Genomic DNA, 21,477 nt, shown 5'->3' on the forward strand with positions numbered 1-21,477 from the left:
TTCCGTGTTTTCCCATTGTTCTCTCTCTCTCTCTCTCTCTCTCTCTCTCTCTCTCTCTCTCTCTCACCACAGAGAATCTACTGAGGAGAAAAAGAGCAGAATAGCAGTGTAATCTCTTTGCAGGTATGGATAGGATGATGCATTAATGAGGCTGTGGGAGAAGTTGTCCCTGGAAAAGATGGGTGACATGTAGGGTATATTTTTCCTTTCTCTCCTTGTTGTACATACCTTATTTCAGAGCCATTTCTAGCTCCAAGTGTCAAGTGAATTTTCTTGATTGCCTGACTTGCAGAACCAAAAACTATACATTCTAGTTTATCTATTGTAATATGTTTCTTTACACTGGTGTAAGCAAGTGTAGTTCCAGTTTGTGTTGTGTTGGCAATCTGGAAGGGAAAAGTGAATCTAATCCCCCTCCCCTCCCAGGTGTTTAATAAAGAAAAATATACTCACCATTAAACATTTGGAGTTCAGTGACTAGGTTCAGACAGCATGATAATTGAATGTGAGTTTCTGTCAAAGCATGGGTTGTTGTGGAAATGTGGGTTATTCTGTTGGCTGAACCCAGCCAAGATGACATAACATGGTAAAATAACTCACAGTTCATAACCCAACAGGATTTTCTTTAAGTTAGTTTAATTTCTTTTAAACCTGGCTTCAAATTTTCTATGGTAAGCTTTTTATGATTCTTTGATACGGTGCATTTAATACCGTATTTTAAATGTGCTTTTATATATTGCCTAGAGAGTTTCACAATTGGGTGGTATAGAAATTAATCAGTTAAATAAATACACAACAAATCATTGGTTGTTCATGGATAACCAGGCTAGCTAAGTTCAGATAACATGAGAACTCCAGTTTCAACAACAACCCACAATTTAAACAACAACTCACACTCAATCTATGCTCAATACTTGAGTCTGGATTATTTTGTTCTCTCAGCCCTGTCACTGATGTGACATGATGATCTATCATGGGTGACAAGCTACAATATATTATTATATCATGTGAATCATGCCCGATTCCTGAAAGTTGCTTGTTTATGAATGGTTACACCCGTGATGCACTGTTGTGTCATCTGAATCCAAGTTACAGGAGTCACGTGGCAAGGTATTCAGCAAGAGCATCGAAATTCCCTGCCATCCTTGCTGAGGTAGCCTGGGGCACCATCAGTGGCAGCTGGCATGAATATCCAAGCAGCATAATGGACTGGTTGGCACTGGCCTGGTACCTGCTGGCAAAGTGTTTGGTCATGGAGATGCCTAGTGACAACTTTCAAGAGAAAACGATAGACAATGAAGCTGTTGGTAGCCTGTCTGGGTCTACATCCATGAAGGCTGCCTGCTGTGGTTTGACAAAAGGTACCCGCCCCCCTCACCGCAGGACATTGGTGAGGCATGCCAATTTGGACCCATGCAAGTGTGCACTTGCACAAGTTCAATTAGATCTTTTTTTAATGAAAACATTTGCATATATTTGGAAGGACTAAAAAAAGAGTTCCCATCCAGTGGACGCCCCTCCAATGTGCCACTTGGGCATTTTGAAGGAAGTGTCCACTAGCTGTCAAGAGTGATGTATGAAAAAGAAGAGCCATAGCAAATGGAAGAGGGCTCACGATTGCAGTTGGGAGAGCTGACAAGGCAGGGCCTGCAGGGGACTCCCCCAGGACACCTTGAGGAGGACGGAAGGAAAGTGGTGGGACAACCCTTGGCGAACTCTGATGTCTGTTGGGCACAGCATGGGCAGTTTCACAAATGGCCTACCCAGTGGCTGATGTCAATTTCCCCCTTTATTTAACTCCCACTCTATGGGAAGATGGAAGTTTGAGAAAAATGGATAGGGGGAAAGGATTTTATTCTCCCAGCCTGAATTGTCCTGATTCAAATCAAGGCTGTGCATGCTTATGCTAGTGTAATGAAAATGAAACCTGATTCACATAGCAAAACTGAATGTGCTGCCAGAGCATTTAGTCTGACCCTCTGTGTCAGGTCATTCCTGGAACGAGGTCTCCATACACACCCTCCGCCAGTGCATTACAGTGGAAACAGCAGTGATTGTTTCTGAGTAAATTTGCGGTGTCTCACTGTAATCCTGTAAGGGTTTAATCCTCTAGCTCTGGGCTGCAACATTATTTTCTTTTTTATTGCAATTATGTTATGGCAAAATACTACCACAAACAAGCAGGGGAAGGAAGGAAAAGAAATTCTAGATGAGTGTGAAACTAACACAAAGGTTGTCAGCCTGGATCAAGTTGTGAAACTGACTAAATCAGAGATTAAGCATTCTACTGTGATGTTGTCCCAGCTTGTAATTAATTTTACTGAGAAGTAAGCTTAACTGCAATCTTCTTAGTTTCCTTATATTTGTAACACAGCACAGCCAAGGGACAGTTTTACTGAGCTAGTGACTCCAATCCTCAAGATCTCTTTCTAGAGTTAAAAAACCAATTTGGCTCCTTTTGCATTGATATTTGAGGTCAAGACTTTCAGCTCTAGTATTCGTCGCTTTGTGCTAACAGCTGATCTACCACTTTTGTTGCCTACTGACCCTTTTTCCATGGTTGTAAAACCACCACCATCAGAAGCACTACTATTGCCAAATGCAAACCTCACCTTTGCTCCTGACTCCAGATCACTTACAAAAAGTCGAATTGCACCTGTCCTGCTTCAGATGATTGGGAGATGCTGCAGGTTAGTTCTGTTTGTGCTGAGGGAGCCATAGCAGTTATAATAACTAACGTTGCTGCAAAACACCACTAGGTTCTTTAGGTAAGACAGAACATAATTTGCATGCTTGCTGCAGGCAATTCAAACATCCTTTGCCTGTACTTTGACTCACTGTTCCTGTCTTGGTTCAACACATCATTTTGCATGACCTCAACATGTGGAATTCAAAACCAGAAAATTGCTTCTTTGTATGGTGAGGAATGAATGCTTTGTGGCTCACTTTTAGTCTTAAACCAAATACTGTATACTACAATTCAATATCCAATATTTCAATCAAGTTAGAACTTTGGTTTTACAGCATAAAATGCATTTTAGTTTTAACATTAGTGAGAAAATCTATGTTTCAGGTCGGATTTTGTTTTGAAAACAAAACAAAATAAAACCAAATGATCTTTCTTTTCCTTCCCGCTTCCTGCATTAGATCAATAAGGGAATAGAAGCATTAGTAATGGTGGCCTAATGGGTTTCTAGCAAGAGTGATCAGCCCCACCTGGTGGCCAAAGTTGAATTCCAACTGCGCTAAACTGAGAGTAGGCAAACCGTCCCAATGTGTCAGAATGCAAGGCAAAGATACTGTCCAGATGAGTGATGTTTATCTGTTCTGGAGGGGGTTATGTTCCTCCTAAGGGTCAGATTTATTGTTTGGGGGTGCTTTGTCACTAGAAAAACGGGGATTCGGTGGCATGGAGCATTTTTAATCAGCTGATATACCACTATAATCCTCTCTTGTTATATGCTCTGGTAACTTCTTAGTTGGACTTTTGTGATGTGTTATACATGGGTTGCTTTTGAAAACAGTTCAGAAACTTCAGCTGGTCCAAAACAGGGCAGCAGGAATCTTAACAGGGACTTGTCAACATGATCATATGAGGACTATCTGTACTGACTGCCAGTCCATGTCCAGGGATGACTCACAGTACTGATATTAACACTCGAAGCCCTAAACATCTGGCAGCAGGTTACCAGAAGCATCATCTCCTCCTATATATCCCTGTCTAAGATCACCCTGATCATTCCTTCTCTGGAAGTCCCTGACAAAGGAGGTGAGGTTAGTGGTTACTAAGAAAAGGACTTTTTCCTCTTGTGGCATCTTGGTTGTGGAACAAGCTTCCTGGAGAGGCTTGACTGACACCGATTATATATTCTTTTCAATGCCATGTAAAAACTTTCCTATTTTTCCAGGCATTTCAGTCTCTTAGTTTTGTTTCTGTTGTTTTAAATGTGCTACTAAGAACATAAAAAAGCCATGCTGGATCACACCAAAGGTCCATCTTGTGCCACACTTCATATACCCGATGGCAAACTGGCTGCCCACAGGATCCCTCAAGCAGGATGGGTGCAAGATACCCAGCTGCCTAAGCTCCTCAGCTGTATGCAGGCATGTGGCCTCTGGTGAAGGAGATAGCACACAGCCCACAAGGCTAGTAGCCACTGATAACCTCCTTCCTTGTGAATTTATCCCATCGCTTTTTTAAAGCCATCCAGATTGATGGCCATCACCACCTTCAATAGTTTAACTTTAGATGTGTGAAGTACTTCCTTTACCTGTCCTAAACCTTCCACCACTCAGCTTCATGGGATGACCTTGGGTTTGAGTGTTATGGGAGTGCAAGAAAAATGATTTTCTCTCCACTTTCCTCGCACCATGTGTTATTTTAAACACCTCTATCATCTCTCCCCTTACTTGCCTGTTTTCTAAACCAAATAGTCCCAGTTATAGTCACTCCTCATATGGGAGCTGCTCCAGCCCTATAATCATTTTTGTTGCTCTTTTTGTACTTTTTCCAATTAAATTCAATTATGTCATTTTCAGGTAATGTGACCAGAGCTGAACACACTATTCCAACTATGGTTGCACCAAAGATTTGTATAAGGGAAATAAGATTTTGGCAGTTCTTTTTTCTATTGTGTTCCTAATCATGCCTAGCATGTTTTCCTTCTTCACAGCACTGAGTACTGGGCCAGCATTTTCACCCTGCCTAGGACTAAATCCAAAATTGTATTTTAAATTTTTGCATTGCTTCTAGTTTTCACTTCCCTTTGGTTCTGCTGTCCTGGATCAACTATAGTTGAATAGTCTTCCTGGCAGGAAAAAAAAAGCAACCTTCTTGACAGTTTGATGGACAAAGCCAAGTTGGTCTCACTCTTGCTGTGCTGTGAACATAATCCAGCTTTTCTTCATTCTTTAATTCCTATCATCATTCCTATATTTCTAAAGTTCAGAGCCAACTTTGGAGAAAAATGAACAAAAAAGTCTAAGAAACTCTAAAGTGGTAGAGACACCCCAGAAACGGCCTGATGAGGACAGTGGCTAGGGGATGCTAACTGGAACGGGAAGGATTTTAATCCCCCAGCAGTTGGGAAGGCAGAATCAAATGGAGTCCCATCCATCTCGTTCAGAACACCACACTTTACAGTTCTGAGAAGGGCAGCAGAGTTGATCAGGATACCACAAACTAAGATCTGCAAGGAAAGATTGAAGAAACTGGGTGTATTTATTTAGTTTTGAGTAGGAAGGACTGAGCAGGAATATGATAGCATTTTTCAAGTACCTGAAGCAGGGTCACCTAGAAGAGGGTTAAAACAAGAGGGCTAAAATAATCTAAAACACCCACTGTTAGAATCCCATTTTAAAAGGGACCTGGCATTTTGACAGCTAAGACGTTGCCCAGGTAGTTCCTAGACCGAGACATTCTGTTTCAGCACTTGCAGACCTGTGAGGCTCTGCAGCTGCTCAAGAAAAAAATGGCAATATTTGTGCATGTTGTGGGCACAGCTTTTTGTTTTTAAACTGTTTGGCTGCCACTGACAGTCCCTTCAATGTATCACTTGGACATTTCAAAGAGGCTCTCAGTGCCTGTCAAAATGAAGGTTACAAAACAGGTTGTTGAGCTGGAGATTGTGATCGTTGGGGAACAAAAATAGTTAAAGGAACACAAATCCCCAGTGGGTTATCAGGGGCTTTTGATTCCAATGTAAGGGTGTGTGAGGAATCCATTTTGCAGGCGGGAACCTGTAAGATTCTCTGGGCTCAGTTCACCAGACTCTGGTCCAATTCAATGCAGGCATGAGTCTGAATTCCTGGTGAGCACACCCAGTATTTGCGTGGTGCTCATCAGGAACTGGGCCCTACATGAATGCGGTGCAAGCAACATCCCTTTTCCATGCCGTGTGCAACAGCCTTTGCTTGTGTTGCTGCCTGTGATGCAGAAGACAGTTGCCAGTTGCACAGCCTTTGTTCCATGAGCAGTTGTTGACTTCCTCTCAGGTAGGCTCCCTTTCCAAGACAGGGAGCATGAGAAGGAAATCCATGAATGCTAGAGGGACAGATTCTGCAGCGTTTCAGCACATCTCTATTCCAGTGCGCATGTGGGATGGGGGTGAGAAGCAGGCAAGCCAGTCCTGGCATGGAGTTCCTAGACTACATGCATGAGGATGGGGTAGGTGGGGACAGCTCGCAGGGAAACTTACAGTCTTTCAGGCACACCGTGGATTATTTACGCAACAACCCACCCATCCTGCATCGTCACAATATGCAAATGTGCCTAGCTTGTTTTATGCAAATATGTTCTTTCTCCATAGTTTCCCTCCACCTGAGTTCTCCTTTCACACTGTAAGTACATACAACCTCAGGCCAGAGAAATGTAGCCACATGCTCTGACGTGTAAGCTATGGTCTCCCAATGTGGAGTTTACATTTTTGTGTACTGCACTGTAACTGAGAGCCGACCCATCATGGCAATCTGGATGGACAGTACCGGTATTTCTGATTTCTCTTTTATCAAACTCAGTGGGATGAAATTCCTTGTACCAGCTTAGATGTTGGTGGAAAGTTGCACCATCAACATAGATGTGGTGATAGATCCCTGAAGGGATACAGGGTATGCTGTAAGTTTGATTTGCCCCTGCTCTGTTACTGTCTTACCCACAACTCTGACCCATTTTGACTATTCCATGAGCACATTTGTATTGGCACAGCAGATGCACCAGGAGACTGTTCCAGCAGGACATCCAAGCAGCTGTACCGGCATATGCCCCGCATAGTGAAGTTTTCACCATACCCTATGGCTCAATATTTCCAAACTTTGAATCCAGATGTTGCTTGACCATAGCTTCATCACCCCTAAACAGTGGCAATGCTGGCAGAGGTAGGGAAGTTGTAGTCAAAGAACATTTGGGGACCCCAAGTTGGGCAATGCATCTGTAGGCTCTTAGCCAATGTATCATATATATTGGATTTCACTCTAAAGTTTATTAAAATAAAATGGCAACAGGAACCTTCTGCTTTCATTAAGATTTATAAAATGTTTTGTGCTAAAAGCAAGTTTCCAATTACAAGATTGGAAGATTGTCTCTACAAACTGTATTAATTATAATTTAATTTACATGAAAACTCTTATGGAGGGTGCATATATTTTTCTGACTGTCAGATACTTGAAGCATTGTCCAGAAAAAATAGCATGGTATAACATTAAAATGATCAAGCATTTTGTACCTTACCAAGTATAGCTGGTGATTGACTAGTACAATTAATATAGGAATGCAAACAATTAAGGCAACATTTGATGAGGATGCTGTCACACATTCTGTACTTAGGAAATGAGATGGAAGGGGCCACATCCTTAAATGCACTGTTGCAGCTGCTGTTTTTCTTATTTTTTCCCACCTCTCTGAGCCAGGAGGACCAAAAATAATTCGTGTCTCCAATTCTCCCTGCAGCTATTTCATCATAACAGAGGACTAGCTTGGGTGAATTCATAAGCTGTAAATCACCATCTACAACAGCCAAGTGTCATTTGTGGATATGTTATTCAGAAAGAGACAGCATGAGCAAATAGTCATAGTAATAGTAATAAGGCTAGGGGTGCAATCCTATCCCACTAGGCAGAATCTAGATTTCCATAGGATAATTCAGAGTTCCAGACTCATTCCTTGGTGGAGTTGGAACTCCTGACTCAGAATGCTTTCTGTCCACTCTCACAGCTGGTGAAGAAAGAACCTCATTGGTTATTATAAACCATGAGTACTTCCAGATGCTGCCAGACTCCAACTCCCACCAACCCAACCAGTACGGTTAATGATCAGGGGTGCTGGGAGTTGTAGTCCAGCAAAATCTTGAGGGACATATGTTTCCTAGTCTTGAACAAGCAGAACAACTAGCACAAGCAATACCTACCCACTATGTCCTAGGAAGACTAATGGATTGCACAACAGCCTGAGGAATGACTTGTGTAACTTCTGCAAGGAGGAAAATGGGATTTCTGCAAGCATTAGAAGTGGAATGTACTAGTGGAATAATTCCAATGCAGAAAACCCAAGGAATAGGGAAATCAGCTTCACATTTCCATATGCTGAAGATGCAGACTGGATGATCTTCAATCATTCCATCTAACCTGCTACTTAGGAATAGAGGTAAGTGTGAATAGGGAATGACACACCATGTATGCTATCCTGAAGAAATAGAAGAAGAAAATAGGAAGTGAAGGGAAGCAAAGGGAAGTGAAGAGGGAAGACGGAAGAGGGAAGAGCAACCAAAGATATTGTTATTATTTATTTATTTATTTATTTATTTATTTTTAATTGTATTTACATGAGGATGATCGTGAGGATGATGATACAATAAGACATTTCTCTGGGTGGTCTGCAGTAACAAGAAAAATAATTAAATGCAATTATAAATCACAAGAACAATAGAAAGACAAAAAAGTCTAGCAATAGAAAATAATTTAAGTCTGTCAGAAATAATTTTAAAAAGCTTGCAATGGTCAGGGCAGTCTTTGCCTTTCACCTGCTGTCAAGAAGAGCACAGAGAAGGCATCTGGCATGCCATTCTGTATAGAGATAGGAGTCCATAACTACTGTGCCACCTGAAAAGGCCCTAGGGTCTATATAGAAAATATATAGTCATGGTATGCAACAGAAAAATGCAATCATTAAAATTGTTGTGAAGTGTTCAAAGCAGAAGGCCTATATGAGGAATTTTTGTTCTGCTGTTTGCGAGGTAAATCATGTTATATGGCTCCTGTTCAAATTAGTGGACAATGTCATTTAAAATAGCTTGGTTGCCATCCTGCTTTCGGGTCGCTCACTAGCATCTCATTCACCACCATGGGAAACAGGTTGCTGGACTAGACAGAACTTTGGTCTGATCCAGTGGAAACTCTGATGTTCTTAAGCTCTTGCCTTGGAAGGTTTTAAAAAGACACTTTTGCAAAGACCTACAAATGGTTGTTGTTAATAAATCTCAATGTTTTTCTTTGGATATAATATTGAATTAGAAAAATGGCAAAAGCTGTGGGAGAGAAATATTAAGGTAACATTAGCAACTTCATATAAAGAAAACTTGTATAAAATGTTTTATAGACGGTATCTGTCGCCAAATAGATTAGCTAAGATGTTTCCAAATATGTCAAATGGATGTTGGAAATGTACACATAAATTGGGTACTTTCTATCATATGTGGTGGACTTGCGATAATGAGAAAAAGTATTGGATTAAAATACATAAATGGCTTGAGGAAATGTTACAAAAATCCTTAGCTTTTAAACCTGAAGTTTTCTTATTAGGCATTATACCTGTTGATATTAGTAAACAGGAAATGTACTTGATTTTACATGTAATTACTGCGGCGAGAATTGCATTGCTCAACACTGGAAAAGTGAAGAACCGCCCACTGATGAACTGATCCTAAAAAAGATTTTGGACTGTGCAGAAATGGATAGACTGACTTTGTCACTGAAGGAGAAAGAAGATACTGATTTCTATCAAACTTGGGACTCTTTTTATTATTGGCTAGAGAAACGGGACTTCGTATAGATTTAAATATGTTTTTAAGTTATCATAAACAGAAAAAAATGTGGGGGCTGACCCAGCAGGTCTGATGTTTCTGATGATTGAATTTGTTTTATTTTTTCTTTGTATTAGGGTTATTTTGAATAAAACTTACAATAAAAAAATAAATTTCAATGTTTTTACCAGTTGAACGTCTTTCTGTAGTGGACCCGATCCCTTTGCATGATTTACAGTGCAATTGTATAAACTACTCAGAACTAAGTTCCATTGAGTTCAGTTGGGGCTTATTCCCATGTCAAAGGGTAGAGGGCTAAAGCCTTACAAAACTGTTGATAGGGCAAGGATTATCCCAAGGATTATCCTGGTCTGATTACAAAAAGGTCTTCCAATGTGCTCCAGAGTCTTACCAAGCTAGATAAAGACTTTTAGGAAAATTTTCAGAAAGATTTCAAGCCCATATATGTTTTACTTCAAAGTCAATGCAACACAGTCAGGTATACATCAAATGCCAGATTTACTGTAGAAGCCCATTCATATTTACTCAGAAGTCAGAACTAATATGTTCAATGAGGCTTAGTCCCAGGGAAGTACATACAGCATCACGACTCCAGTCATAATGACTATCTAATTGTGACGGAACCAAGCCAGGCCTGGAAGTTAATAGAATAAAAACTCCCTTTGACTTCATTCTTGAGGTTTATCCAGAGAAACTTAACGCCAAAAGGAGTTCCCAGGGGAGGGGGCAACTCCTGTGGAAGCGATGGTCGAGGGATGTGGTGTCAACTTTAGCTATTAGGAATACTGGGGGGAAACATGAAAGCCCAAAGGGGCCAGCAGCCTATGCATTTCTCTTTGTATCAGGTGTCTGGGGCTCGGGCATCCAGAGGGAACAGACAGAGATGGCTGCTGCATGCTATGGAGGAGCTGAAAGCCAGGATATTGTCTGTGAAGAAAGCACAACGCTTTGTTTTTAATGGTTAAAATGCTGCGGAAAATAATAGACAATAATGGTGGCAGCTGGTGTCCTTTTGCATTAACAGTGTCTATCTTTGGGGGTGGGATAAAATGGACAGGGGTGTGCACTAATTTAAATGGAGTTGGGGGTGAAGTTCTCACACTGTTTCAATTAGGGCAGTCTATGTTGTCATATAGCTCCAAGGGATAACTGAAACTTCGTGGAGAGCGTGTCTTAATTCCCCCGCCCCCTCTTTATTGGTTGCTGCCACATGGAGTTCATTTCACATTTCTGCCATAATGTGATATAGAAAAAATACTTCTCATATTGTGTCAGGTCCACTGGTGCACAGGCACACTCTTTTCATTGCAGACAGATGATGCTCTACCTCCCTAAGGCTGCTGCAGCCACCCACCCACTACTGCAGGAGCAAAGGGCTGGAAACTCTATGCTCACAGCATGTGGGTTGCTTGATTAGCTCATATTCTGTTGCGCAACACTTGATGACTCGCAGCTGAAAGCCTGAACGGACTCTGTCAGAAAGTAGCCTCCTTGGAGGGGATGCAAATGGAGATGAAAGGTTTGTGGCATTTGGACTGCAGTGACCTATTCCTGAAGACAAGGTACCTGTTAAGGCTACTGTCACCAAACCGTTGCACAAGCATAAGTGAGCCAGTCCTTACTCAACAGGGTTTGCCAAATACGATGTGACTGTAACACCATAAATCATGCCAGAACTGGATCGTATGAGGCAGTCAGAAGTTGTGAAGGAACCAGAAAGTTTTAAACAAGCTAGAAGTCTAAAGCATCATTAAGACCAAAAGAAAAAGCAGGAGGCAGAACCAAGGAAGAACTACGGATACAAGGAAAGGAAGACGTTATTCAAACAAGGCTCAGCCGGAACAGGAGGTCTTTTCAGTCCCAGAGCCTGTGTCAAAATACTTATGTCATAAGATTCAAACATTTCGGCTGTTTAGACATCTCATAAAAGTTGCGGCATTTCCAAAACTGCCAATATTATGAGCAATCACTGGGGTGTATAGGTGGTCTTTGCTGGGGCCAGTAACTGTGCCATAAGGTTCATGGATGAAAGAGGCTGTTTTCTGCTGAAGAAGTCTGTATATCATTCCGTACAGTCCAACCTAATTGATTCTGTTGAGTCTTACCCTGTTTTTGACCTTCCAGAAATGCATAAAGGCAGACTTTGATTATCACATAAGGTATGTCATATGTCATAACATGGTTTCGGCCATAATCATTTCCACTGTACTGAACTGCAAATATGCATTTTGAGTTTGAAACTATGAACTATTGTCAGAATGAAATGAGAGTGAAGGATTGCCTTTTTGCTGCAGGAACAAAGAAACTATTTATGTTTAGCATTTATGAGAATATTGAAAATAAATTAACATGAACCCCTCCAGAAACCCTCAGTACAAATCCCTTCTTTTGGCCCTTATACATTAATTTCAAACCACCCAATATTTTCCAATGCTTAAATAGCTTTGTAAAGAACAGTAGGTGAGGGCAATAAATCAGTACTAAGCTAATTAATTGGCTTTGCCCTTCATTGTGGCCAGTATTATCCATATCAATCAATTTCATTGTTTTCACTTGCTCAAGAGTGGGACTGGTAACTCATCTTCTATAACAAAGGTGTGGAATGCAAGTCAAGGCACCAATATTAGCCAATCTCCCCTCCCTCCTTTTCCATGCCATATTCCATTCTGTTCCATGGGGTTCCTGCAACTCTCAGGAGCAGCTTTTCTTGGGGGGTGGGTAGCTTAAGTTTGAAGGAAATATGCATCCTTGCAGAAGGTAAATGTATCAGTAATGTACAAAAGCCCACACATCTAAGCATGCATACATAGCAACAATTTAAGCATGCTTTTGAAGCCAGCAGTGAAGAATGCAGCAAAGATGAGGGCCAAAAGCAAGAGAGGGCAGAGCTCAAATGCCCAAAATATCCAAATATTTAACTTAAAGCTCTTACTCTCAATAGTCCAGTAATGGAAGGAATTTTTCAGTGGTAGGGAAAACCTTCACAGAAGCCAGGAAACCACCCAACAAAAGGTGGTTAGCTGAAAAAAATGGACCCAGGAAAATGGATTAAGGCACTCTGGGGGATTCTGGAGAGCCAGGAAAGAAACCCAAGTGCACAGGATTTGTTTGCACAGCCCTTGAGCTACACATACAAACATTTCAAATAGTGAGGGCACTCATATCAAAGAAACCACTTGCATAGTCATTTCTAATTTCCAGTATTCCATTCATGGCCTGTGCTTCGGAGGCTTTCTTTGTGTAGGATGGTGCCACATTCCACAAACAGAATGCAACTGGAGTACTTTCTGTTGGACTGTGGCATCATCCTTCCATCTGCTTCTTCACCACATTTTGGTTTATGCAGTCCATGAACTTCTCCAGGCTTGCTTCAGTCTCTTTTCAATTTATTAAACCCAGACATCCAGTAAACAATGAACTGGATGCTCCACATTGCCTCATTTATGAATTCTGAATGGTTTAAATAAGAGAAAGCAGCTTTGGATTTTCATTTTTTTTCCTCAAGAATCTTGAAAGGGTGAAATTCCCCTTTCCATCCAAAGATTGGATGTGAAGCTACCATCAGTGAAGCAATGAAATCAAGATATAAATTTGCACATTGGTGATCCCAAAGATGAGTCAACCAGCTCTCTCACAACTATTTCCCTCAGTTTCTTCCCTGCTATAACATCTAGACAATAGGAACATAAGAAGGGCTTTGCTAGATTTCACCAAGGGCCCATTTAGTCTAGCATCCTGTTACATAAGTGGCCAACCAGCTGCCTGCAGCAGTCACAAGTAGAACATCCTCCTTACATTCACCAGAAAATGATGTAGGGAAACATATGGCCTCAGGTGCTGGCCTCTGCCCATTAAGACTAGTAACCAGGACTAGTATCCTCCATGAGTTCGTCTAATTCCCACATTCAATTGGTAGTTGTTACTACATTTTGTGGCAGAAAACCCCATGGTTTAATGATGTGCTGGATAAAGAAGAACTTCTCTTTATCTTTCCTGGACCTCCCCTAATAGGCTTTATGGCATGATGTTAGGCTTTAGGATTATGATAAAAGAGAGAAAGATGTCTCCCTATCCACTTTCTCCTCACGTGTCATTTTGTAGTGTCACCATGTATCTCCCCTCACTCATCCTTTCCCTAAACAAGACAGACTCCCAGATAATCCACCTTTCCTCATACAGGTGTTTTCCCAAAAGCTCGATCATTTTAGTTGTCCCCCGTCTTCATTTCAACTACCTTTCCACCATCTTTCTTTTCTTAATGTTGCTCTTTCAGAAGCTATTTATTTTACGCTTTGTGATTGGCTGGTTGAAATGCAATGGATTTTCACTGCAGTGACCTTATGAAGAGCTTCATTTCCTTTGAGGAATATGTTCAACAGGAAATCAGCTGCGGTGGTTTATGCTACATTTCCAGAGCTATTGTTAAACAGCTACAAAGGTTCAATGTTTGCTTCAAATAAATTTATATTTGCTTCAATTTTTACAATGATGTTGTTCAATTTGGCAGTTCACATAAAAGTCAGCTTCTTTGTGGAGTCCAAGTTTTCCATAAGGGTTGATCAAAATGCTTCTTATCATAAAATGACTTCATGTCCATCTTGCTTTGGCAAATATGGCATTACTGAAGGTTAATATTTCTGCAGCATTAACACTGATTGCCTGTTCCTATGCCATTCTAGCAAAGGATATCCACGAATTCTTTCCTGTGAAACATCTCAATACATCTTTTCTAGGTGAACCAATGTTGTGCTGCTTTCCCAGGCTCACTCGGCTAAGTTTTCCTTAAGGATTCTACTTAAGCTTGATGACATTTTTCATTTTTTCAGTCAAGTGTTCCTTCCTGAAGGTTGCAGATATGCCACCAAAACAAAGATTCCTATAGCTCTGGCCTGGGGACAGTGATCTTTTTTCATTTGCCATTATGGGTACCTTTTAGGAAGCCACTCAGATCCTTCAGCAAGAACACCAGTTTTTGTCATAATATCAATAACATAACATTTCTCTGCAAACTTTCTTATGCAAGACAGATATGAGATCAACCAAGCACAAAGAACACCTTGTTAAACTTAGGACTTTTGTCTGGTTGTTTTTTCTTATTTATCTTTGATTGTGTGTTTCAGAACAAAACAGAGATAGAGTGAATGAAGCTGACTGCCATTCTTGGTGGGCTCCCTAGGGGTGGCAAAATTGGAATTCTGAGGACGAAGAAGGGAAACGTGAGGAAGTGGAGATTAGAGTTTTCGGAACCAGGGAGAAGCACAAGCCTTTGAAATGCCCTCAAGATCACTGCCCACAGATTCCCAGGCTGACCCAGAGAGAGGGAATATATTGAAAGAGATGGGAGGAGTCAAAGAAGGGGAGAAGGGAGAGTTGCTGTCAATACAATGTCAGGCACGATTTATTTATTTATTTATTTAAACAACTTATATGCTGCCCCATCGCATGAGCCTCTGGGCGGCTTACAATCATAAAATCCTGCATAAAATAAAAAAAAAATCAAATAATTAAAATACATAAAATAGTGGACACAGCCTGGTCAATTTAAAATAAACCATTAACAATTAAAATAGCATTTAAATAAAAAGGTATTAACCTGGCGCCGAAAAACAAATAATGACGGCGCCTGGCAGACCTCTCTGGGAAGCACATTCCATAGGTTGGGTGCCACCACAGAGAAAGCCCTCCTCCAAGTACTTACCCTCCTAATATCCTTTACGGAGGGTTCCCGGAGAAGGGCCTCTGCTGCCGATCTCAGGGGGCAGGAGGGCATATATGGACGCAGGCGCTCCTTTAGGTAACCAGGGCCTAAGCCGTTCAGGGCTTTGTCGGTGATAACCAGCACCTTGAATTGGGCCCGGACTTAAATGGGGAGCCAGTGGAGCTGACGGAGGACTGGGGTTATATGAGAACAACACCCAGTCCCCGTCAGCAGCCTGGCAGCTCTATTTTGCACCAATTGAAGTATCTGGACCATCTTCAAGGGCAGCCCCACATAGAGCGCGTTGCAGAAGTCTAATCGGGAAGTGACCAATGCATGTGTCACTGTTGCCAGGCAGTCATTCTCCAGGTAGGGATGCAGCTGATGGACCAGCCGAAGCTGAAGGAAAGCGCTCCTCACCACCACTGTCACTCGAGCTTCCAACAATAGCTCTGGGTCGAGGAGCACTCCCAAGCTGTGGACCCTGTCCTTAAGAGGGAGTGCAACCCCATTCAGGACAAGGTCAAAGTCCCCCATCCCAAAGCCCAATCCACCTACCAACAGGACCTCCATCTTGTCTGGATTGAGCTTCAGTTTATTGGCCCTCATTCAGCCCATTACCTCGGCCAGGCACCGGTTCAACACAGCCACTGCCTCACCTGGATTGGTGGAAAACGAGAGGTAGAGCTGGGTATCATCAGCGTACTGATGATTCCGCAGCCCACACCTCCTGATGACCTCTCCCAGAGGTTTCATGTAGATGTTAAATAGCATGGGGGACAAGATGGAACCCTGCGGAACTCCATGGCATAGCTGCCATGGTGCAGAGCCATAGTCCCCCAGCACCACCTTCTGGAATCGGCCATTGAGATAGGAGTGGAACCACTGCAAAGCAGTGCCCCTAGCTCCCAATCCCGCTAGCCTATCCAGAAGGATACCATGGTCGATGGTATCGAAAGCCGCTGAGAGGTCCAGGAGAACCAACAGGAACGCACTCCCCCTGTCCTTCTCCCTGCACAGGTCATCGTACAGGGCGACCAAGGCAGATTCAGTACCATACTTGGGTCTGAAGCCGGACTGAAATGGGTCCAGATAATCAGTTTCCTCCAAGAGAGCTTGGAGTTGTCCCGCCACCACCCGCTCTAACACCTTGCCCAGAAACGGGATTTGGCCACCGGTCTATAATTGGTGGCCATCCCTGGATCCAGGGAAGCCTTCTTTAGGACATGCCAGACTACTGCCTCCTTTAAAGGGGCAGGTACCCGGCCATCCCTTAGAGAGGTGTTGACAACCTCCAGGATCCAGGTCCCTATCCTGTCCTTGACTGTCTTGAGTAGCCAAGATGGGCAAGTGTCCAATAAGCAGGTGGTGGAACGTACTTGTCCAAGCACCTTGTCCACATCATCAGGCCACAATAACTGAAATTCATCCATCAGTTGTGGACCAGACGGCAACATTGGCTTCTCCCCTGAAGGCTCTGAGTCACAAGTGGAGTCCAGCTTGTGACGAATCTGAGTGATTTCTCCCTAAAATGCTTGGCAAAGTCATCACAGCAGGCCTTTGAGGGTGGTACCAGATCTTTCTTAGGGCCAGGATGAACCAGCCCTTGTACCACCCAAAATAGCTCCGCCGGACGGCATTGTGAGGAGGCAATGGAAGTGGAAAAGAATTTCTTTTTTGCCATCCTCACCGCCACAGCATAGGCCTGATAATGGACTCTTAAGTGTGTTCGGTCAGATTCATCCCGTGATTTCTTCCACCTATGCTCTAGCCGTCTCCCAACCCGCTTCATTGCCTGTAATTCAGGTGTGTACCAAGGGGATGATGAGGCTCTGCCTGGCGGGAGAGGACGCTTAGGAGAAATTGTGTCAATAGCCCTGGTCATTTCCCAGTTACACAGTTCGACCAGAGCTTCGACAGGAGTACCAGCCTTGTCAACTGGAAATTCCCCCAGCGCCTTCAGGAAACCTTGTCTGGAATTGCCACTCTTCTATCATTAGGTGATTTAAGTGGCCTTTATATTTTTGATCTCTTCCTGCATAGACCCAATTCTAAGTCAAAAGCTATAAGAGCCCTTCCAGTCCTTTTTTGCCATTGAGAACTTTGGCAAAAACTTGGCCAAAAACTTGTTTCCATGTAATGTGCTGAAACTAACCACTACCAGCATCATGGAAATACCCTTCCCATCAGTAGTTATGACAGAAACGACAAGGCTACAACAATGAAGATAACTAATGATTTAAGTTTTGTCTTCATTTTTTTTGGCTCCATGTGTCTTACAAACTTACTTAGGGCACATGTAAATTTCTGAACTAAGAAGCTTATAGGCATCTCATACAGGGAACAAGGCATAACAATGAGAGCCTCCTGGTCTCGGCCCTGCCACTGGCACACTACTTTGCCTCTTTCTAGGCTCAGTCCGGCTATTGGAAAGGGAGACAGTGTGGTTCTTTCCATGGTGGCTGCAAGATGGGCTGACTGGGGCTAAACCATTGGAGTCTGAGCATGGAAGTCAGAGGACCTTGGTGCTGGGACTCTGAAGAATTGCAGACAATGTTGGGAAGCCATAGGATTGCATCCTAATTATTGGGAAATTATGTGTTGTTGGGAGTTAAAGTATGAGGGGCAAAATAAGAGGTTTGCATTATTTATTGTTTTACTCTTGTAGTAAGAAAGCAGTTCTTGATTTTACTACTAAGATAGTTCATAATTCCAGAACTGATACATATAGTTTCAGTTCAGTACAGTGCAAATAATTATGGTTCTGACTATGTTAAATGTTCTGATTGGAAATTGGATCCAGGCAAAGCAGTCAGTAAATTTTTCTACCAAGTGCACTTTGGTTTTGATATAACCTATAGCAGAATAATTGATCCACTTTGCACCTTTTGAGAAAGGCCAGAAAAGGGTAAGTCCCAGAAATGTGTCTTAGATTAGGCGATATGATACTTCTCCCACCCCCACAAAAATACAGCTTGTGCCATACGTGTATCTTATGGCAAAATTATTGGACCCAGCAAAAGTTTTTTTGAGGGGCAGGGGTATAACCATCAGCACTAGGGTAGTTGGCCATAAGACTTGCAGTTTTGGAAATTTTACAATTTCTATACGTTGATCTAGATATCCAGGTCTTGTTAAACTTCTGCTGTAAGAGTTTTGACCTGATGTGTTCTGATATTCCAGGTCTGATCCATCTCTGATGGGCAAATTTGTCCCGGGTCTGAAAATAGTTGGAAAAGCTGCTACCTGCCTTCCATTCCCTTCCCACAGCTGTGCACAGATCCTATACTTCCTGATACCAGGAGAACTTACCTTCATCTGCAGCATTTTGTCAACTTGTTCTTCTTTAAACAAGCATTTGAATCTTTCATTGCATAACATTTATTGGTAGGTGGTTTTGGTTTTGTGTGCTTGTTGCTGCTGCTGCTTTTAGTTTGTTTGAAAAGGTGTTTAAGTGAATGATTATTTTTGTTTATATATTTCATGTATGTTGTAAGTTGCTCTCAATTTTCTCAATGAAAACAAACATTCCCAACCTGTGCACACTGCTGATTTGGCAGTTACCATATTTGTTTTGAATATTACTATTATTTAATTGTTATCTATTTTATCTTGAAGAAAAACTGAGGTATAACTAAAACAAACAAATCAGCAAGCAAGCATGGAAGTAAATCCCATTTGTTTCAAGACTGAAGTTAAGTTTGCACAGGGCTGGAGCCATGCAGCTGATCCTAGGCATAATTACTTGGAAGTACTTCCCATGAATTTCAATGGGGTTTACATCTAAAAAAATGAGTGTAAGATTGCTGTTAAAAATAACCCTTGTATTAATTGTGTGCTGGCCCATGGAATCCAATCTTCCCCTGCCGATATTTAGGGTGTGGCTTTGAACTCTATAGAGATTACAGTAGTATTGTTTAATAATCACAAATGGAAATTGGCATTCCCTGTGGATTTCAGGAGCATTCCATATCATTTAGAAAACACCCTGAATATCACAACAATAGAAAGCCATAGCGGAGAATAGGCTAGGAATAGTATTGGCTTTTACTGTTTGTTTTTATTTCCAGTGGGTTAAAGTGTTCCTAACCCTGCACAGGGTCTGTTCACTGAACCCATGACAATCTTGTCTTTTTGGAAACCTGATGCCACCTGCTGAATTCTGCAGGGATTGAATTCTCATAATTTTCGTATTTACCATTTCCTAAATATGAACAGGACCAAGTCCTCATTGAATTTCATAAGATTTCTTTGAAAGCAATTCTACTTAAATTTGGAATAGTATTTGCTGCTTATAATTTCATGATGTAGGCAGAGTTATTAGGAGCTCCTCACCTTGCATTTTGAAGGAATCATTTAGAAAATTGATTGGCAAAACTGGCAAATGAACAAACAAAGAAAAAACTGGAAGATAAAACGAAGGTCTTTAAAAAGAATTTTATTTAGAGTGAGGATGTCATAAAATTAGTGCCAGTGATTGGAAAGTGTGAATTGGGCAAAATAATCCTGCAATGTACAACATTTTTTCCTATGCTGAACTCTGAAAGGTAAAAAATAAGGACTTTGCTCTTCAGGCCAACTGTAACTAGTTAGTATGTATTTCTGCTTTAAACTACAAAAGTGTGTAACAGCAAACAATGGAAAGACAAGTTGGTGAACTGTTTCCCTCTAATAGAAATCCGTTGAGGTTTTCTACCAAAGCTGTCAATTTTGAAAATGAAATCAGAAGAGAGGATAAGATGCAACTTAAACCCCAGCCTGTGCCAAAGTGCACTTTGATTCAGATCCGCAGAAGCTGCTGCTCGGGAAATGATAATTCTGATGGAGAAAATCAAGTGGACTCTTTTGTGATGCTCCAGGAAGCCAACATGCTGTTCTTCTCTCCGATCTACTCCCACTGTGTCTAGAAAATCCAAGCAGCAGAAAGTAATTTTGGGCCTAGAGGGTTTAAACAAATGGTCCACCTTTCCTTTTCAGAAGAATACATGATAAGATCAAAGATCACTCAATTTATATTAAACAGTAGTCTTTAAAAGATTTTCATGACTTCCAGGCTTTAACAAATGAGGCAGCTAAGACCTTGTGGACAAAACAACATATCGTATAAGTAACCCTCTGCATGACAAGGACTGCAGCTCACACTTCACATGCAGATGGTCACATACTCAGTTCCTGTCATGGCCAGGCAGAGCTGGGAAAGACCCCTGACTCATATCCTGTAAAGTTGCACACATTATACATGGGTAGATGTACCTGTCAGACTTATAAGGCAACTACTGCACTTCATTTGCTGTGAACCACAAGCTCCTCTAGGCAGATGCATGAAATTAAATGGTGATCTTGTGCTTTTCCTAATGTTTTTCTGTCAACATTAACACCAGGAGAGGGTGTGGCTTCCAGGAAAGGGGATCACAGAGGCAAAATTGCATCCATGTAGCTTAATTCACTGTGATAAAGTAGAATGAGGTGGCCACTTCAGGAAGCTGATTTTGGGTGACATAAAAAGGCTGCAAATGGTTAGTTAAGATATTGCAATTGTATTTTTGCTGTTGTGTTGGACTGAAATGTCCATCATTTCCATTCCATTCATGGCCATTGGCTATGGGAGGGCAACCTGTTACCCTTCAGATGTTTTGACCTACAACTCCTATCAGTCCTAGCCAGCTTAAGCAATGGTGAATGAATATAGGAATGGTATACCAAAACATTTGGAGGGCCACAAGTTGCCTACTTCTGGCTAATGGTTGGAAATAAGCGGGGGGGGGGGGTTCAGTCTAGCACATCTCGGGGGCACCAGAATGGCCTCGGATTTCATCATCACATTGTTACCATTGAGATGATCCATCATGATCCTCATTTACACATGTGTTCTACTGTTTTATTATTGCTTCCAATCATTTTAATGGCGTTTCAGCAGAACACCTGCCTGCTGGGTTGTTTCTTGAATATTTATTGCAAATATCAAGTCATACACATCACAAAACAAAGTATTAGCACATCCCTTGCTCCCCAGTTTACAAAGGCTGGATAAGAAGATGACAGAGGACATGCCAGGAACTGACACACCATCAACAATCCAAATTGGGTGTGGAAAACCATGTGAATGGACCTGGAGGAAGGACAATAGTTAGGACACAATCCTATTACCCACAAGGGAGACGCTTGTAAGTCTCTGAACTTGGAGGCTTATCAGCATCCAATAAAAAATGCAAGTTCCAAGCAACGCGCCTTTGACCCTCTGAGACC

This window comes from Varanus komodoensis, unplaced genomic scaffold, assembly GCF_004798865.1.
Source record: "Varanus komodoensis strain SLA01 unplaced genomic scaffold, ASM479886v1 scaffold25, whole genome shotgun sequence".
In the NCBI taxonomy this organism is placed as follows: Eukaryota; Metazoa; Chordata; class Lepidosauria; order Squamata; family Varanidae; genus Varanus; species Varanus komodoensis.